Source organism: Pseudophryne corroboree, unplaced genomic scaffold, assembly GCF_028390025.1.
Source record: "Pseudophryne corroboree isolate aPseCor3 unplaced genomic scaffold, aPseCor3.hap2 scaffold_2031, whole genome shotgun sequence".
Lineage (NCBI taxonomy): Eukaryota > Metazoa > Chordata > Amphibia > Anura > Myobatrachidae > Pseudophryne > Pseudophryne corroboree.
This window is the reverse complement of record NW_026968672.1, coordinates 42,950-48,949: the sequence shown is the minus strand read 5'-3', so window position 1 is coordinate 48,949 and position 6,000 is coordinate 42,950.

Sequence of the window (6,000 nt, the reverse complement as noted above, 5' to 3'; positions counted from 1 at the left end):
CGGCAAGGAAAAGCTGCATTGTACTTTTACATTTTTCTCCCAAACGAAAGACACTAGAATGAAAATTTTAAAGCCTCCTGTTAGTGCTTCATCTACACGTTATAGCCCTGAATTTTCCAATGCCTATCTCTTTGCAAAAGAGAGATATCGGCAAGGAAAAGCGGCATTGTACTTTTACATTTTTCTCCCAAACGAAAGACACTAGAATGAAAATTTTAAAGCCTCCTTTTAGTGCTTCATCTACACGTAATAGCCCTGAATTTTCCAATGCCTATCTCTTTGCAAAAGAGAGATATCGGCAAGGAAATGCTGTATTGTACCTTTGCATTTTTCTCCCAAACGAAAGACACTAGAATGAAAATTTTAAAGCCTCCTGTTAGTGCTTCATCTACACGTTATAGCCCTGAATTTTCCAATGCCTAGCTCTTTGCAAAAGAGAGATATTGGCAAGGAAAAGCTGTAATGTACCTTTGCATTTTTCTCCCAAACGAAGGACACTAGAATGAAAATTTTAAAGCCTCCTGTTAGTGCTTCATCTACACGTTATAGCCCTGAATTTTCCAATGCCTATCTCTTTGCAAAAGAGAGATATCGGCAAGGAAAAGCAGCATTGTACTTTTGCATTTTTCTCCCAAACGAAAGACACTAGAATGAAAATTTTAAAGCCTCCTATTAGTGCTTCATCTACACGTTATAGCCCTGAATTTTCCAATGCCTAGCTCTTTGCAAAAGAGAGATATCGGCAAGGAAAAGCTGTATTGTACCTTTGCATTTTTCTCCCAAACGAAAGACACTAGAATGAAAATTTTAAAGCCTCCTGTTAGTGCTTCATCTACACGTTATAGCCCTGAATTTTCCAATGCCTATCTCTTTGCAAAAGAGAGATATCGGCAAGGAAAAGCTGTATTGTACCTTTGCATGTTTCTCCCAAACGAAGGACACTAGAATGAAAATTTTAAAGCCTCCTATTAGTGCTTCATCTACACGTTATAGCCCAGATTTTTCCAATGCCTATCTCTTTGCAAAAGAGAGATATCGGCAAGGAAAAGCTGTATTGTACCTTTGCATTTTTCTCCCAAACGAAGGACACTAGAATGAAAATTTTAAAGCCTCCTGTTAGTGCTTCATCTACACGTTATAGCCCTGAATTTTCAAATGCCTATCTCTTTGCAAAAGAGAGATATCGGCAAGGAAAAGCTGTATTGTACCTTTGCATTTTTCTCCCAAACGAAAGACACTAGAATGAAAATTTTAAAGCCTCCTGTTAGTGCTTCATCTACACGTTATAGCCCTGAATTTTCCAATGCCTATCTCTTTGCAAAAGAGAGATATCGGCAAGGAAAAACTGTATTGTACCTTTGCATTTTTCTCCCAAACGAAAGACACTAGAATGAAAATTTTAAAGCCTCCTGTTAGTGCTTCATCTACACGTTATAGCCCTGAATTTTCCAATGCCTATCTCTTTGCAAAAGAGAGATATCGGCAAGGAAAAGCTGTATTGTACCTTTGCATTTTTCTCCCAAACGAAGGACACTAGAATGAAAATTTTAAAGCCTCCTGTTAGTGCTTCATCTACACGTTATAGCCCTGAATTTTCCAATGCCTATCTCTTAGCAAAAGAGAGATATCAGCAAGGAAAAGCTGTATTGTACCTTTGCATTTTTCTCCCAAACGAAAGACACTAGAATGAAAATTTTAAAGCCTCCTGTTAGTGCTTCATATACACTTTATAGCCCTGAATTTTCTCATGCCTATCTCTTTGCAAAAGAGAGATATCGGCAAGGAAAAGCTGCATTGTACTTTTACATTTTTCTCCCAAACGAAAGACACTAGAATGAAAATTTTAAAGCCTCCTGTTAGTGCTTCATCTACACGTTATAGCCCTGAATTTTCCAATGCCTATCTCTTTGCAAAAGAGAGATATCGGCAAGGAAAAGCGGCATTGTACTTTTACATTTTTCTCCCAAACGAAAGACACTAGAATGAAAATTTTAAAGCCTCCTTTTAGTGCTTCATCTACACGTAATAGCCCTGAATTTTCCAATGCCTATCTCTTTGCAAAAGAGAGATATCGGCAAGGAAATGCTGTATTGTACCTTTGCATTTTTCTCCCAAACGAAAGACACTAGAATGAAAATTTTAAAGCCTCCTGTTAGTGCTTCATCTACACGTTATAGCCCTGAATTTTCCAATGCCTAGCTCTTTGCAAAAGAGAGATATTGGCAAGGAAAAGCTGTAATGTACCTTTGCATTTTTCTCCCAAACGAAGGACACTAGAATGAAAATTTTAAAGCCTCCTGTTAGTGCTTCATCTACACGTTATAGCCCTGAATTTTCCAATGCCTATCTCTTTGCAAAAGAGAGATATCGGCAAGGAAAAGCAGCATTGTACTTTTGCATTTTTCTCCCAAACGAAAGACACTAGAATGAAAATTTTAAAGCCTCCTATTAGTGCTTCATCTACACGTTATAGCCCTGAATTTTCCAATGCCTAGCTCTTTGCAAAAGAGAGATATCGGCAAGGAAAAGCTGTATTGTACCTTTGCATTTTTCTCCCAAACGAAAGACACTAGAATGAAAATTTTAAAGCCTCCTGTTAGTGCTTCATCTACACGTTATAGCCCTGAATTTTCCAATGCCTATCTCTTTGCAAAAGAGAGATATCGGCAAGGAAAAGCTGTATTGTACCTTTGCATGTTTCTCCCAAACGAAGGACACTAGAATGAAAATTTTAAAGCCTCCTATTAGTGCTTCATCTACACGTTATAGCCCTGAATTTTCCAATGCCTATCTCTTTGCAAAAGAGAGATATCGGCAAGGAAAAGCTGTATTGTACCTTTGCATTTTTCTCCCAAACGAAGGACACTAGAATGAAAATTTTAAAGCCTCCTGTTAGTGCTTCATCTACACGTTATAGCCCTGAATTTTCAAATGCCTATCTCTTTGCAAAAGAGAGATATCGGCAAGGAAAAGCTGTATTGTACCTTTGCATTTTTCTCCCAAACGAAAGACACTAGAATGAAAATTTTAAAGCCTCCTGTTAGTGCTTCATCTACACGTTATAGCCCTGAATTTTCCAATGCCTATCTCTTTGCAAAAGAGAGATATCGGCAAGGAAAAACTGTATTGTACCTTTGCATTTTTCTCCCAAACGAAAGACACTAGAATGAAAATTTTAAAGCCTCCTGTTAGTGCTTCATCTACACGTTATAGCCCTGAATTTTCCAATGCCTAGCTCTTTGCAAAAGAGAGATATTGGCAAGGAAAAGCTGTATTGTACCTTTGCATTTTTCTCCCAAACGAAAGACACTAGAATGAAAATTTTAAAGTCTACTGTTAGTGCTTCATCTACACGTTATAGCCCTGAATTTTCCAATGCCTAGCTCTTTGCAAAAGAGAGATATCGGCAAGGAAAAGCTGTATTGTACCTTTGCATTTTTCTCCCAAACGAAAGACACTAGAATGAAAATTTTAAAGCCTCCTGTTAGTGCTTCATCTACACGTTATAGCCCTGAATTTTCCAATGCCTATCTCTTTGCAAAAGAGAGATATCGGCAAGGAAAAGCTGTATTGTACCTTTGCATTTTTCTCCCAAACGAAGGACACTAGAATGAAAATTTTAAAGCCTCCTGTTAGTGCTTCATCTACACGTTATAGCCCTGAATTTTCCAATGCCTAGCTCTTTGCAAAAGAGAGATATTGGCAAGGAAAAGCTGTAATGTACCTTTGCATTTTTCTCCCAAACGAAGGACACTAGAATGAAAATTTTAAAGCCTCCTGTTAGTGCTTCATCTACACGTTATAGCCCTGAATTTTCCAATGCCTATCTCTTTGCAAAAGAGAGATATCGGCAAGGAAAAGCAGCATTGTACTTTTGCATTTTTCTCCCAAACGAAAGACACTAGAATGAAAATTTTAAAGCCTCCTATTAGTGCTTCATCTACACGTTATAGCCCTGAATTTTCCAATGCCTAGCTCTTTGCTAAAGAGAGATATCGGCAAGGAAAAGCTGTATTGTACCTTTGCATTTTTCTCCCAAACGAAAGACACTAGAATGAAAATTGTAAAGCCTCCTGTTAGTGCTTCATCTACACGTTATAGCCCTGAATTTTCCAATGCCTATCTCTTTGCAAAAGAGAGATATCGGCAAGGAAAAGCTGTATTGTACCTTTGCATGTTTCTCCCAAACGAAGGACACTAGAATGAAAATTTTAAAGCCTCCTATTAGTGCTTCATCTACACGTTATAGCCCTGAATTTTCCAATGCCTATCTCTTTGCAAAAGAGAGATATCGGCAAGGAAAAGCTGTATTGTACCTTTGCATTTTTCTCCCAAACGAAGGACACTAGAATGAAAATTTTAAAGCCTCCTGTTAGTGCTTCATCTACACGTTATAGCCCTGAATTTTCAAATGCCTATCTCTTTGCAAAAGAGAGATATCGGCAAGGAAAAGCTGTATTGTACCTTTGCATTTTTCTCCCAAACGAAAGACACTAGAATGAAAATTTTAAAGCCTCCTGTTAGTGCTTCATCTACACGTTATAGCCCTTAATTTTCCAATGCCTATCTCTTTGCAAAAGAGAGATATCGGCAAGGAAAAACTGTATTGTACCTTTGCATTTTTCTCCCAAACGAAAGACACTAGAATGAAAATTTTAAAGCCTCCTGTTAGTGCTTCATCTACACGTTATAGCCCTGAATTTTCCAATGCCTAGCTCTTTGCAAAAGAGAGATATTGGCAAGGAAAAGCTGTATTGTACCTTTGCATTTTTCTCCCAAACGAAAGACACTAGAATGAAAATTTTAAAGTCTACTGTTAGTGCTTCATCTACACGTTATAGCCCTGAATTTTCCAATGCCTAGCTCTTTGCAAAAGAGAGATATCGGCAAGGAAAAGCTGTATTGTACCTTTGCATTTTTCTCCCAAACGAAAGACACTAGAATGAAAATTTTAAAGCCTCCTGTTAGTGCTTCATCTACACGTTATAGCCCTGAATTTTCCAATGCCTATCTCTTTGCAAAAGAGAGATATCGGCAAGGAAAAGCTGTATTGTACCTTTGCATTTTTCTCCCAAACGAAGGACACTAGAATGAAAATTTTAAAGCCTCCTATTAGTGCTTCATCTACACGTTATAGCCGTGAATTTTCCAATGCCTATCTCTTTGCAAAAGAGAGATATCGGCAAGGAAAAGCTGTATTGTACCTTTGCATTTTTCTCCCAAACGAAGGACACTAGAATGAAAATTTTAAAGCCTCCTTTTAGTGCTTCATCTACACGTTATAGCCCTGAATTTTCCAATGCCTATCTCTTAGCAAAAGAGAGATATCGGCAAGGAAAAGCTGTATTGTACCTTTGCATTTTTCTCCCAAACGAAAGACACTAGAATGAAAATTTTAAAGCCTCCTGTTAGTGCTTCATATACACGTTATAGCCCTGAATTTTCCAATGCCTATCTCTTTGCAAAAGAGAGATATCGGCAAGGAAAAGCTGCATTGTACTTTTACATTTTTCTCCCAAACGAAAGACACTAGAATGAAAATTTTAAAGCCTCCTGTTAGTGCTTCATCTACACGTTATAGCCCTGAATTTTCCAATGCCTATCTCTTTGCAAAAGAGAGATATCGGCAAGGAAAAGCTGCATTGTACTTTTACATTTTTCTCCCAAACGAAAGACACTAGAATGAAAATTTTAAAGCCTCCTTTTAGTGCTTCATCTACACGTTATAGCCCTGAATTTTCCAATGCCTAGCTCTTTGCAAAAGAGAGATATTGGCAAGGAAAAGCTGTATTGTACCTTTGCATTTTTCTCCCAAACGAAGGACACTAGAATGAAAATTTTAAAGCCTCCTGTTAGTGCTTCATCTACACGTTATAGCCCTGAATTTTCCAATGCCTATCTCTTTGCAAAAGAGAGATATCGGCAAGGAAAAACTGTATTGTACCTTTGCATTTTTCTCCCGAACGAAAGACACTAGAATGAAAATTTTAAAGCCTCCTG